General features: G+C 35.8%; 1 protein-coding gene across 1 annotated transcript in view; it reads right to left on the bottom strand.

The window, feature by feature from the left end:
• The window catches only part of LOC309715581 (synaptotagmin-like protein 2), a 101,655-nt gene that overhangs the window by 62,882 nt on the left and 23,221 nt on the right, over positions 1 to 15,552 (bottom strand). The gene's annotated exons all lie outside the window — the stretch shown is intronic.

Genomic DNA, 15,552 nt, shown 5'->3' with positions numbered 1-15,552 from the left:
CTCATTCAACTTACTCATTTTTAAACTCTTACTACTTCCACATACATTGACATAGAGCCACCATTCAAACTTTAAAACGAAGACAAAACATTCAACTATTCAACTTGTATTTATCTTTTCAATATCTATTATACTTTTTCTTCAGTTCCAGTTTAAGTTTCATGATGTTTTTTCACCCGTTTCAGAGTTTATAATGGGTGTGTATGGGACGGAATGTTGGGGCTAGAGTGAGGCAGCTCAACTGCTAGAGTGAGAGGAGCAAAAAAATTAATCTTAAAATCTTTTTTAAAACTGCTGCTGTGTCCGCAGCGTTTGCTCTACAGGTATGATTTTACCCTCAAAACGTAGGCATGGCTGTCCTCTTTCATCCAATGTGTTTACTATTGTCCTAGGTGTTATGGTTCTTTCGTAAATGTCACCAATGCACAGCCTCCTCCCTCCAACTCTTCCATAGACTCTAATGTTAAAATGGCTCAGAAGGTTCGTTTGAAAATCAGAAGAGCATGGTGTCTTTCCACTGTCACCACGTCCATATAATAAACTCCACAGGCATGAAAACTGAGAATTCAGTAGACTAGACATTGCTGTCACTCACGGTGAAAGAATTTTGTCAATACGACTTTTACTTTTCATTTGGGAACGATTTGTTTCGGCCTGACTTTTCTGTTCATTTTAAGCAGCAAAAGTGAGGCGCATGTCTGTGTACGTGTGTATGGAGCCATTGGGTGCGGTCACTATAGCAACCAGGCTCACACCTGCCTGCTTAACGAGCTCTGCCTGCCACTGTACCAAGATTCATCTTAAACACTTCTCTTTCAACTGCTGCTGTGTCCACAGTGTTACAGCCATCATTTTACCCTCAAATTGTCGCCATTATTGTTCTCTTTCCAACACCGTGTCTTTCAAAGCTCAGAGATGTAAACTTTTTAAACTGTGTGGATCAAAGTGGAGGGATCACATTTTAGTCATTCAGTGATTCAAAGAATATGACCTTTTAATATTCATTCAGATGTTTTCTGACTCTAAATGTTCTTTTCTCATTTCTTAGGGTTTTCTAATTTACAATTAAAACATTTTCAGTTTTTTTCCAACTTCTTCTTCTGTGTAACCTTCAGCTTTTAGCAGTTCAGCACCTTTGTTTTCAGGTTAAATTCAGGTTGTTTTTTTTGTTTTTTTATCTCATTCAAAATTTTTAAATCAAAATTCAGCAATTAATTCATTTCAGTGCATACATTCAGATTCAAGCATTCACACTGCAGTTTCTTCAGAAAATGCACTTTCTAGTTATTATTATATTTTATTCTGTATTCCGTACGTTTTTTGTAATCCTATAACTTCAAAACCGTTCAACTTAGAAAAACCATTCAAACACCGTTAGATTCCTATTCTTTTGGACAACACTGCTTCTATTTTTCATATTTTTAACATTTATATTTTTAATTTTATTCAACTTTATTCAACAAAAATTTATAATGTATTTCAATGGGGAGACCCTTCAAATCCTCATTCAACTTACTCATTTTTAAACTCTTACTACTTCCACATACATTGACATAGAGCCACCATTCAAACTTTAAAACGAAGACAAGACATTCAACTATTCAACTTGTATTTATCTTTTCAATATCTATTATACTTTTTCTTCAGTTCCAGTTTAAGTTTCATGATGTTTTTTCACCCGTTTCAGAGTTTATAATGGGTGTGTATGGGACGGAATGTTGGGGCTAGAGTGAGGCAGCTCAACTGCTAGAGTGAGAGGAGCAAAAAAATTAATCTTAAAATCTTTTTTAAAACTGCTGCTGTGTCTGCAGCGTTTGCTCTACAGGTATGATTTTACCCTCAAAACGTAGCCATCGCTGTCCTCTTTCATCCAATGTGTTTACTATTGTCCTAGGTGTTATGGTTCTTTCATAAATGTCACCAATGCACAGCCTCCTCCCTCCAACTCTTCCATAGACTCTAATGTTAAAATGGCTCAGAAGGTTCGTTTGAAAATCAGAAGAGCATGGTGTCTTTACACTGTCACCACGTCCATATAATAAACTCCACAGGCATGAAAACTGAGAATTCAGTAGACTAGAAGCTGCTGTCGCTCACGGTGAAAGAATTTCGTCAATACGACTTGTACTTTTCATATGGGAACGATTTGTTTCGGCCTGACTTTTCTGTTCATTTTAAGCAGCAAAAGTGAGGCGCATGTCTGTGTCGTGTGTATGGAGCCATTGGGTGCGGTCACTATAGCAACCAGGCTCACACCTGCCTGCCTAACGAGCTCTCTCTCACTCTGTGCCAAGATTCATCTTAAACACTTCTCTTTCAACTGCTGCTGTGTCCAGAGTGTTACAGCCATCATTTTACCCTCAAAACGTCGCCATCGTTGTTCTTTTTCCAACATCTTGTCTTTCAAAGCTCAGAGATGTAAACTTTTTAAACTGTGTGGATCAAAGTGGAGGGATCACATTTTAGTCATTCAGTGATTCAAAGAATATGAACGTTTAATATTCTTTCAGATGTTTTCTGACTCTAAATGTTCTTTTCTCATTTCTTAGGTTTTTCTAATTTACAATTAAAACATTTTCAGCTTTTTTCCAACTTCTTCTTCTGTGTAACCTTCAGCTTTTAGCAGTTCAGCACTTTTGTTTTCAGGTTAAATTCAGGTTGTTTTTTTGTTTTTTTATCTCATTCAAAATTTTTAACTCAAAATTCAGCAATTAATTCATTTCAGTCCATACATTCAGATTCAAGCATTCACACTGCAGTTTCTTCAGAAAATGCACTTTCTAGTTATTATATTTTATTCTGTATTCCGTACGTTTTTTGTAATCCTATAACTTCAAAACCGTTCAACTTAGAAAAACCATTCAAACACCGTTAGATTCCTATTCTTTTGGACAACACTGCTTCTATTTTTCATATTTTTAACATTTATATTTTTAATTTTATTCAACTTTATTCAACAAAAATTTATAATGTATTCCAATGGGGAGACCCTTCAAATCCTCATTCAACTTACTCATTTTTAAACTCTTACTACTTCCACATACATTGACATAGAGCCACCATTCAAACTTTAAAACGAAGACAAGACATTCAACTATTCAACTTGTATTTATCTTTTCAATATCTATTATACTTTTTCTTCAGTTCCAGTTTAAGTTTCATGATGTTTTTTCACCCGTTTCAGAGTTTATAATGGGTGTGTATGGGACGGAATGTTGGGGCTAGAGTGAGACAGCTCAACTGCTAGAGTGAGAGGAGCAAAAAAATTAATCTTAAAATCTTTTTTAAAACTGCTGCTGTGTCCGCAGCGTTTGCTCTACAGGTATGATTTTACCCTCAAAACGTAGCCATGGCTGTCCTCTTTCATCCAATGTGTTTACTATTGTACTAGGTGTTATGGTTCTTTCATAAATGTCACCAATGCACAGCCTCCTCCCTCCAACTCTTCCATAGACTCTAATGTTAAAATGGCTCAGAAGGTTCGTTTGAAAATCAGAAGAGCATGGTGTCTTTACACTGTCACCACGTCCATATAATAAACTCCACAGGCATGAAAACTGAGAATTCAGTAGACTAGAAGCTGCTGTCGCTCACGGTGAAAGAATTTCGTCAATACGACTTGTACTTTTCATATGGGAACGATTTGTTTCGGCCTGACTTTTCTGTTCATTTTAAGCAGCAAAAGTGAGGTGCATGTCTGTGTCGTGTGTATGGAGCCATTGGGTGCGGTCACTATAGCAACCAGGCTCACACCTGCCTGCTTAACGAGCTCTGCCTGCCACTGTGCCAAGATTCATCTTAAACACTTCTCTTTCAACTGCTGCTGTGTCCACAGTGTTAAAGCCATCATTTTACCCTCAAAACGTCACCATCGTTGTTCTCTTTCCAACACAGTGTCTTTCAAAGCTCAGGCATTTAAACTTTTTAAACTGTGTGGATCAAAGTGGAGGGATAACATTTGAGTCATTCAGTGATTCAAAGAATATGACCTTTTAATATTCATTCAGATGTTTTCTGACTCTAAATGTTCTTTTCTCATTTCTTAGGGTTTTCTAATTTACATTTAAAACATTTTCAGTTTTTTTCCAACTCCTTCTTCTGTGTAACCTTCAGCTTTTAGCAGTTCAGCACCTTTGTTTTCAGGTTAAATTCGTTTTTTTTTTTTTTTTTTTTTAATCTCATTCAATATTTTTAACTCAAAATTCAGTAATTAATTCATTTCAGTGCATACATTCAGATTCAAGCATTCACACTGCAGTTTCTTCAGAAAATGCACTTTCTAGTTATTAGTGTGAATGCTTGAAAAGCATTCACAGTATTGTTCTTCTAATCTTTATTAGTGTGAATGCTTGAAAAGCATTCACAGTATTGTTCTTCTAATCTTTATTATTATATTTTATCTATTCCGTACGTTTTTTGAAAGCCTACTCCTTCAAAACCGTTCAACTTAGAAAAACCATTCAAACATCGTTAGATTCTTATTATTTTGGACATGATTGCTTGTATTTTTCTCATTTTTAACATTTATATTTTTAATTTTATTCAACTTTATTCAACAAAAATTTCCCATGTATTTCAATGGGGAGACCCTTCAAATTCTCATTCAACTTACTCATTTTTAAACTCTTACTACTTCAACATACGTTCACATAGAGCCACCATTCAAACTTTAAAACGAAGACAAGACATTCAACTATTCAACTTGTATTTATCTTTTCAATATCTATTATACTTTTTCTTCAGTTCCAGTTTAAGTTTCATGATGTTTTTTCACCCGTTTCAGAGTTTATAATGGGTGTGTATGGGACGGAATGTTGGGGCTAGAGTGAGGCAGCTCAACTGCTAGAGTGAGAGGAGCAAAAAAATTAATCTTAAAATCTTTTTTAAAACTGCTGCTGTGTCCGCAGCGTTTGCTCTACAGGTATGATTTTACCCTCAAAACGTAGCCATGGCTGTCCTCTTTCATCCAATGTGTTTACTATTGTCCTAGGTGTTATGGTTCTTTCGTAAATGTCACCAATGCACAGCCTCCTCCCTCCAACTCTTCCATAGACTCTAATGTTAAAATGGCTCAGAAGGTTCGTTTGAAAATCAGAAGAGCATGGTGTCTTTCCACTGTCACCACGTCCATATAATAAACTCCACAGACATGAAAACTGAGAATTAGGTAGACTAGAAGCTGCTGTCGCTCACGGTGAAAGAATTTTGTCACTACGACTTTTACTTTTCATTTGGGAACGATTTGTTTCGGCCTGACTTTTCTGTTCATTTTAAGCAGCAAAAGTGAGGCGCATGTCTGTGTACGTGTGTATGGAGCCATTGGGTGCGGTCACTATAGCAACCAGGCTCACACCTGCCTGCTTAACGAGCTCTGCCTGCCACTGTACCAAGATTCATCTTAAGCACTTCTCTTTCAACTGTTGCTGTGTCCACAGTGTTACAGCCATCATTTTACCCTCAAATTGTCCCCATTATTGTTCTCTTTCCAACACCGTGTCTTTCAAAGCTCAGGCATTTAAACTTTTTAAACTGTGTGGATCAAAGTGGAGGGATCACATTTTCTTCATTCAGTGATTCAAAGAATATGACCTTTTAATATTCATTCAGATGTTTTCTGACTCTAAATGTTCTTTTCTCATTTCTTAGGGTTTTCTAATTTACATTTAAAGCATTTTCAGCTTTTTTCCAACTTCTTCTTCTGTGTAACCTTCAGCTTTTAGCAGTTCAGCACTTTTGTTTTCAGGTTAAATTCGGGTTTTTTTTTAAAATCTCATTCAAAATTTTTAACTTAAATTCAGTGATTATTTCATTTCAATGCATACATTCAGATTCAAGCATTCACACTGCAGTTTCTTCAGAAAATGCACTTTCTAGTTCTATTTTATTATTATGGATTCCGTACGTTTTTTGTAATCTATCTCCTTCAAAACCGTTCAACTTAGAAAAACCATTCAAACACCATTAGATTCCTATTCTTTTGGACATGACTGCTTCTATTTTTCTCATTTTTAACATTTATATTTTTAATTTTATTCAACTTTTTTCAACAAAAATTTCCCATGTATTTCAATGGGGAGACCCTTCAAATTCTCATTCAACTTCCTCCTCTTTAAACTGTATCTACTTCCACATACATTGACATAGAGCCACCATTCAAACTTTAAAACGAAGACAAGACATTCAACTATTCAACTTGTATTTATCTTTTCAATATCTATTATACTTTTTCTTCAGTTCCAGTTTAAGTTTCATGATGTTTTTTCAGCCGTTTCAGAGTTTATAATGGGTGTGTATGGGACGGAATGTTGGGGCTAGAGTGAGACAGCTCAACTGCTAGAGTGAGAGGAGCAAAAAAATTTATCTTAAAATCTTTTTTAAAACTGCTGCTGTGTCCACAGCGTTTGCTCTACAGGTATGATTTTACCCTCAAAACGTAGCCATCGCTGTCCTCTTTCATCCAATGTGTTTATTATTGTACTAGGTGTTATGGTTCTTTCATAAATGTCACCAATGCACAGCCTCCTCCCTCCAACTCTTCCATAGACTCTAATGTTAAATTGGCTCAGAAGGTTCGTTTGAAAATCAGAAGAGCATGGTGTCTTTACACTGTCACCACGTCCATATAATAAACTCCACAGGCATGAAAACTGAGAATTCAGTAGACTAGACATGGCTGTCGCTCACGGTGAAAGAATTTTGTCAATACGACCTATACTTTTCATTTGGGAAGAATTTGTTTGGGCCTGACTTTTCTGTTCATTTTAAGCAGCAAAAGTGAGGTGCATGTCTGTGTGCGTGTGTATGGAGCCATTGGGTGCAGTCACTATAGCAACCAGGCTCACACCTGCCTGCTTAACGAGCTCTCTCTCTCTCTGCCAAGATTTATCTCAAACACTTCTCTTTCAACTGCTGCTGTGTCCACAGTGTTAAAGCCATCATTTTACCCTCAAAACGTCGCCATCGTTGTTCTCTTTCGAACATCTTGTCTTTCAAAGCTCAGACATTTAAACTTTTTAAACTGTGTGGATCCAAGTGGAGGGATCACATTTTAGTCATTCAGTGATTCAAAGAATATGACCTTTTAATATTCTTTCAGATGTTTTCTGACTCTAAATGTTCTTTTCTCATTTCTTAGGTTTTTCTAATTTACAATTAAAACATTTTCAGCTTTTTTCCAACTTCTTCTTCTGTGTAACCTTCAGCTTTTAGCAGTTCAGCACTTTTGTTTTCAGGTTAAATTCGGGTTTTTTTTTTAATCTCATTCAAAATTTTTAACTTAAATTCAGTAATTATTTCATTTCAATGCATACATTCAGATTCAAGCATTCACACTGCAGTTTCTTCAGAAAATGCACTTTCTAGTTAGTGTGAATGCTTGAAAAGCATTCACAGTATTGTTCTTCTAATCTTTATTAGTGTGAATGCTTGAAAAGCATTCACAGTATTGTTCTTCTAATCTTTATTCTATTTTATTATTATGGATTCCGTACGTTTTTTGTAATCTATCTCCTTCAAAACCGTTCAACTTAGAAAAACCATTCAAACACCATTAGATTCCTATTCTTTTGGACATGACTGCTTCTATTTTTCTCATTTTTAACATTTATATTTTTAATTTTATTCAACTTTTTTCAACAAAAATTTCCCATGTATTTCAATGGGGAGACCCTTCAAATTCTCATTCAACTTCCTCCTCTTTAAACTGTATCTACTTCCACATACATTGACATAGAGCCACCATTCAAACTTTAAAACGAAGACAAGACATTCAACTATTCAACTTGTATTTATCTTTTCAATATCTATTATACTTTTTCTTCAGTTCCAGTTTAAGTTTCATGATGTTTTTTCACCCGTTTCAGAGTTTATAATGGGTGTGTATGGGACGGAATGTTGGGGCTAGAGTGAGGCAGCTCAACTGCTAGAGTGAGAGGAGCAAAAAAAATAATCTTAAAATCTTTTTTAAAACTGCTGCTGTGTCCGCAGCGTTTGCTCTACAGGTATGATTTTACCCTCAAAACGTAGCCATGGCTGTCCTCTTTCATCCAATGTGTTTACTATTGTACTAGGTGTTATGGTTCTTTCATAAATGTCACCAATGCACAGCCTCCTCCCTCCAACTCTTCCATAGACTCTAATGTTAAAATGGCTCAGAAGGTTCGTTTGAAAATCAGAAGAGCATGGTGTCTTTCCACTGTCACCACGTCCATATAATAAACTCCACAGACATGAAAACTGAGAATTTGGTAGACTAGACATTGCTGTCGCTCACAGTGAAAGAATTTTGTCAATACGACTTTTACTTTTCATTTGGGAACGATTTGTTTCGGCCTGACTTTTCTGTTCATTTTAAGCAGCAAAAGTGAGGTGCATGTCTGTGTCCGTGTGTATGGAGCCATTGGGTGCGGTCACTATAGCAACCAGGCTCACACCTGCCTGCTTAACGAGCTCTCTCTGCCACTCTGCCAAAATTCATCTTAAACACTTCTCTTTCAACTGCTGCTGTGTCCACAGTGTTAAAGCCATCATTTTACCCTCAAAACGTCGCCATCGTTGTTCTTTTTCCAACATCTTGTCTTTCAAAGCTCAGAGATGTAAACTTTTTAAACTGTGTGGGTCCAAGTGGAGGGATCACATTTTAGTCATTCAGTGATTCAAAGAATATGACCTTTTAATATTCTTTCAGATGTTTTCTGACTCTAAATGTTCTTTTCTCATTTCTTAGGTTTTTCTAATTTACAATTAAAACATTTTCAGCTTTTTTCCAACTTCTTCTTCTGTGTAACCTTCAGCTTTTAGCAGTTCAGCACTTTTGTTTTCAGGTTAAATTCGGGTTTGTTTTTTTTTATCTCATTCACGATTTTTAACTTAAATTCAGTAATTAATTCATTTCAGTGCATACATTCAGATTCAAGCATTCACACTGCAGTTTCTTCAGAAAATGCACTTTCTAGTTCTATTTTATTCTTCCGTACGTTTTTTGAAAGCCTACTCCTTCAAAACCGTTCAACTTAGAAAAACCATTCAAACATCGTTAGATTCCTATTATTTTGGACATGACTGCTTCTATTTTTCTCATTTTTAACATTTATATTTTTAATTTTATTCAACTTTATTCAACAAAAATTTCCCATGTATTTCAATGGGGAGACCCTTCAAATTCTCATTCAACTTACTCATTTTTAAACTCTTACTACTTCCACATACATTGACATAGAGCCACCATTCAAACTTTAAAACGAAGACAAGACATTCAACTATTCAACTTGTATTTATCTTTTCAATATCTATTATACTTTTTCTTCAGTTCCAGTTTAAGTTTCATGATGTTTTTTCACCCGTTTCAAAATTTATAATGGGTGTGTATGGGACGGAATGTTGGGGCTAGAGTGAGAGAGCTCAACTGCTAGAGTGAGAGGAGCAAAAAAATTAATCTTAAAATCTTTTTTAAAACTGCTGCTGTGTCCACAGCGTTTGCTCTACAGCCGCCATTTTACCCTCAAAACGTAGCCATGGCTGTCCTCTTTCATCCAATGTGTTTACTATTGTCCTAGGTGTTATGGTTCTTTCATAAATGTCACCAATGCACAGCCTCCTCCCTCCAACTCTTCCATAGACTCTAATGTTAAAATGGCTCAGAAGGTTCGTTTGAAAATCAGAAGAGCATGGTGTCTTTCCACTGTCACCACGTCCATATAATAAGCTCCACAGGCATGAAAACTGAGAATTAGGTAGACTAGACATTGCTGTCGCTCACGGTGAAAGAATTTTGTCAATACGACTTTTACTTTTCATTTGGGAACGATTTGTTTCGGCCTGACTTTTCTGTTCATTTTAAGCAGCAAAAGTGAGGCGCATGTCTGTGTACGTGTGTATGGAGCCATTGGGTGCGGTCACTATAGCAACCAGGCTCACACCTGCCTGCTTAACGAGCTCTGCCTGCCACTGTACCAAGATTCATCTTAAGCACTTCTCTTTCAACTGCTGCTGTGTCCACAGTGTCACAGCCATCATTTTACCCTCAAATTGTCGCCATTATTGTTCTCTTTCCAACACCGTATCTTTCAAAGCTCAGGCATTTAAACTTTTTAAACTGTGTGGATCAAAGTGGAGGGATCACATTTGAGTCATTCAGTGATTCAAAGAATATGACCTTTTAATATTCATTCAGATGTTTTCTGACTGTAAATGTTCTTTTCTCATTTCTTAGGGTTTTCTAATTTACATTTAAAACATTTTCAGTTTTCTGTGTAACCTTCAGCTTTTAGCAGTTCAGCACCTTTGTTTTCAGGTTAAATTCGTTTTTTTTTTTTTTTTTTTTTAATCTCATTCAATATTTTTAACTCAAAATTCAGCAATTAATTCATTTCAGTGCATACATTCAGATTCAAGCATTCACACTGCAGTTTCTTCAGAAAATGCACTTTCTAGTTATTATATTTTATCTATTCCGTACGTTTTTTGTAATCCTATAACTTCAAAACCGTTCAACTTAGAAAAACCATTCAAACACCGTTAGATTCCTATTCTTTTGGACAACACTGCTTCTATTTTTCATATTTTTAACATTTATATTTTTAATTTTATTCAACTTTATTCAACAAAAATTTCCCATGTATTTCAATGGGGAGACCCTTCAAATCCTCATTCAACTTACTCATTTTTAAACTCTTACTACTTCCACATACATTGACATAGAGCCACCATTCAAACTTTAAAACGAAGACAAGACATTCAACTATTCAACTTGTATTTATCTTTTCAATATCTATTATACTTTTTCTTCAGTTCCAGTTTAAGTTTCATGATGTTTTTTCACCCGTTTCAGAGTTTATAATGGGTGTGTATGGGACGGAATGTTGGGGCTAGAGTGAGGCAGCTCAACTGCTAGAGTGAGAGGAGCAAAAAAATTAATCTTAAAATCTTTTTTAAAACTGCTGCTGTGTCCGCAGCGTTTGCTCTACAGGTATGATTTTACCCTCAAAACGTAGCCATGGCTGTCCTCTTTCATCCAATGTGTTTACTATTGTACTAGGTGTTATGGTTCTTTCATAAATGTCACCAATGCACAGCCTCCTCCCTCCAACTCTTCCATAGACTCTAATGTTAAAATGGCTCAGAAGGTTCGTTTGAAAATCAGAAGAGCATGGTGTCTTTCCACTGTCACCACGTCCACATAATAAACTCCACAGACATGAAAACTGAGAATTTGGTAGACTAGACATTGCTGTCGCTCACAGTGAAAGAATTTTGTCAATACGACTTTTACTTTTCATTTGGGAATGATTTGTTTCGGCCTGACTTTTCTGTTCATTTTAAGCAGCAAAAGTGAGGCGCATGTCTGTGTACGTGTGTATGGAGCCATTGGGTGCGGTCACTATAGCAACCAGGCTCACACCTGCCTGCTTAACGAGCTCTCTCTGCCACTCTGCCAAAATTAATCTTAAACACTTCTCTTTCAACTGCTGCTGTGTCCACAGTGTTAAAGCCATCATTTTACCCTCAAAACGTCGCCATCGTTGTTCTTTTTCCAACATCTTGTCTTTCAAAGCTCAGAGATGTAAACTTTTTAAACTGTGTGGGTCCAAGTGGAGGGATCACATTTTAGTCATTCAGTGATTCAAAGAATATGACCTTTTAATATTCTTTCAGATGTTTTCTGACTCTAAATGTTCTTTTCTCATTTCTTAGGTTTTTCTAATTTACAATTAAAACATTTTCAGCTTTTTTCCAACTTCTTCTTCTGTGTAACCTTCAGCTTTTAGCAGTTCAGCACTTTTGTTTTCAGGTTAAATTCGGGTTTTTTTTTTTATCTCATTCAAAATTTTTAACTTAAATTCAGTAATTATTTCATTTCAATGCATACATTCAGATTCAAGCATTCACACTGCAGTTTCTTCAGAAAATGCACTTTCTAGTTAGTGTGAATGCTTGAAAAGCATTCACAGTATTGTTCTTCTAATCTTTATTATTATATTTTCTTATTCCGTACGTTTTTTGAAAGCCTACTCCTTCAAAACCGTTCAACTTAGAAAAACCATTCAAACATCGTTAGATTCCTATTATTTTGGACATGACTGCTTCTATTTTTCTCATTTTTAACATTTATATTTTTAATTTTATTCAACTTTATTCAACAAAAATTTCCCATGTATTTCAATGGGGAGACCCTTCAAATTCTCATTCAACTTACTCATTTTTAAACTCTTACTACTTCCACATACATTGACATAGAGCCACCATTCAAACTTTAAAACGAAGACAAGACATTCAACTATTCAACTTGTATTTATCTTTTCAATATCTATTATACTTTTTCTTCAGTTCCAGTTTAAGTTTCATGATGTTTTTTCACCCGTTTCAGAGTTTATAATGGGTGTGTATGGGACGGAATGTTGGGGCTAGAGTGAGGCAGCTCAACTGCTAGAGTGAGAGGAGCAAAAAAATTAATCTTAAAATCTTTTTTAAAACTGCTGCTGTGTCCGCAACGTTTGCTCTACAGGTATGATTTTACCCTCAAAACGTAGCCATGGCTGTCCTCTTTCATCCAATGTGTTTACTATTGTACTAGGTGTTATGGTTCTTTCATAAATGTCACCAATGCACAGCCTCCTCCCTCCAACTCTTCCATAGACTCTAATGTTAAAATGGCTCAGAAGGTTCGTTTGAAAATCAGAAGAGCATGGTGTCTTTCCACTGTCACCACGTCCATATAATAAACTCCACAGACATGAAAACTGAGAATTTGGTAGACTAGACATTGCTGTCGCTCACAGTGAAAGAATTTTGTCAATACGACTTTTACTTTTCATTTGGGAACGATTTGTTTCGGCCTGACTTTTCTGTTCATTTTAAGCAGCAAAAGTGAGGTGCATGTCTGTGTCCGTGTGTATGGAGCCATTGGGTGCGGTCACTATAGCAACCAGGCTCACACCTGCCTGCTTAACGAGCTCTCTCTGCCACTCTGCCAAAATTCATCTTAAACACTTCTCTTTCAACTGCTGCTGTGTCCACAGTGTTAAAGCCATCATTTTACCCTCAAAACGTCGCCATCGTTGTTCTTTTTCCAACATCTTGTCTTTCAAAGCTCAGAGATGTAAACTTTTTAAACTGTGTGGGTCCAAGTGGAGGGATCACATTTTAGTCATTCAGTGATTCAAAGAATATGACCTTTTAATATTCTTTCAGATGTTTTCTGACTCTAAATGTTCTTTTCTCATTTCTTAGGTTTTTCTAATTTACAATTAAAACATTTTCAGCTTTTTTCCAACTTCTTTTTCTGTGTAACCTTCAGCTTTTAGCAGTTCAGCACTTTTGTTTTCAGGTTAAATTCGGGTTTTTTTTTTTTTATCTCATTCAAGATTTTTAACTTAAATTCAGTAATTAATTCATTTCAGTGCATACATTCAGATTCAAGCATTCACACTGCAGTTTCTTCAGAAAATGCACTTTCTAGTTAGTGTGAATGCTTGAAAAGCATTCACAGTATTGTTCTTCTAATCTTTATTATTATATTTTCTTATTCCGTACGTTTTTTGAAAGCCTACTCCTTCAAAACCGTTCAACTTAGAAAAACCATTCAAACATCGTTAGATTCCTATTATTTTGGACATGACTGCTTCTATTTTTCTCATTTTTAACATTTATATTTTTAATTTTATTCAACTTTATTCAACAAAAATTTCCCATGTATTTCAATGGGGAGACCCTTCAAATTCTCATTCAACTTACTCATTTTTAAACTCTTACTACTTCCACATACATTGACATAGAGCCACCATTCAAACTTTAAAACGAAGACAAGACATTCAACTATTCAACTTGTATTTATCTTTTCAATATCTATTATACTTTTTCTTCAGTTCCAGTTTAAGTTTCATGATGTTTTTTCACCCGTTTCAGAGTTTATAATGGGTGTGTATGGGACGGAATGTTGGGGCTAGAGTGAGGCAGCTCAACTGCTAGAGTGAGAGGAGCAAAAAAATTAATCTTAAAATATTTTTTAAAACTGCTGCTGTGTCCGCAGCGTTTGCTCTACAGGTATGATTTTACCCTCAAAACGTAGCCATGGCTGTCCTCTTTCATCCAATGTGTTTACTATTGTACTAGGTGTTATGGTTCTTTCATAAATGTCACCAATGCACAGCCTCCTCCCTCCAACTCTTCCATAGACTCTAATGTTAAAATGGCTCAGAAGGTTCGTTTGAAAATCAGAAGAGCATGGTGTCTTTCCACTGTCACCACGTCCATATAATAAGCTCCACAGGCATGAAAACTGAGAATTAGGTAGACTAGACATTGCTGTCGCTCACGGTGAAAGAAATTTGTCAATACGACTTTTACTTTTCATTTGGGAACGATTTGTTTCGGCCTGACTTTTCTGTTCATTTTAAGCAGCAAAAGTGAGGTGCATGTCTGTGTGCGTGTGTATGGAGCCATTGGGTGCGGTCACTATAGCAACCAGGCTCACACCTGCCTGCTTAACGAGCTCTCTCTGCCACTCTGCCAAAATTCATCTTAAACACTTCTCTTTCAACTGCTGCTGTGTCCACAGTGTTAAAGCCATCATTTTACCCTCAAAACGTCGCCATCGTTGTTCTTTTTCCAACATCTTGTCTTTCAAAGCTCAGAGATGTAAACTTTTTAAACTGTGTGGGTCCAAGTGGAGGGATCACATTTTAGTCATTCAGTGATTCAAAGAATATGACCTTTTAATATTCATTCAGATGTTTTCTGACTCTAAATGTTCTTTTCTCATTTCTTAGGTTTTTCTAATTTACAATTAAAACATTTTCAGCTTTTTTCCAACTTCTTCTTCTGTGTAACCTTCAGCTTTTAGCAGTTCAGCACTGTTGTTTTCAGGTTAAATTCAGGGTTTTTTTTGTTTTTTTTTATCTCATTCAAAATTTTTAACTCAAAATTCAGCAATTAATTCATTTCAGTCCATACATTCAGATTCAAGCATTCACACTGCAGTTTCTTCAGAAAATGCACTTTCTAGTTATTATTTTCTATTCCGTACGTTTTTCGCCGACTATCTCCTTCAAAACCGTTCAACTTAGAAAAACCATTCAAACACCATTAGATTCCTCTTCTTTTGGAATGGTGTGCTTCTACTTTTCTCATTTTTAACATTTATATTTTTAATTTTATTCAACTTTATTCAACAAAAATTTCCCATGTATTTCAATGGGGAGACCCTTCAAATTCTCATTCAACTTACTCATTTTTAAACTCTTACTACTTCAACATACGTTCACATAGAGCCACCATTCAAACTTTAAAACGAAGACAAGACATTCAACTATTCAACTTGTATTTATCTTTTCAATATCTATTATACTTTTTCTTCAGTTCCAGTTTAAGTTTCATGATGTTTTTTCACCCGTTTCAGAGTTTATAATGGGTGTGTATGGGACGGAATGTTGGGGCTAGAGTGAGACAGCTCAACTGCTAGAGTGAGAGGAGCAAAAAAATTAATCTTAAAATCTTTTTTAAAACTGCTGCTGTGTCCGCAGCGTTTGCTCTACAGGTATGATTTTACCCTCAAAA

The sequence above is a fragment of the Aulonocara stuartgranti genome (genome assembly GCF_965226115.1).
Source record: "Aulonocara stuartgranti genome assembly, chromosome: 10".
NCBI lineage: Eukaryota > Metazoa > Chordata > Actinopteri > Cichliformes > Cichlidae > Aulonocara > Aulonocara stuartgranti.
The sequence above is the reverse complement of the archived record's forward strand: the minus strand, read 5'-3'. Positions and strand labels throughout refer to the sequence as shown.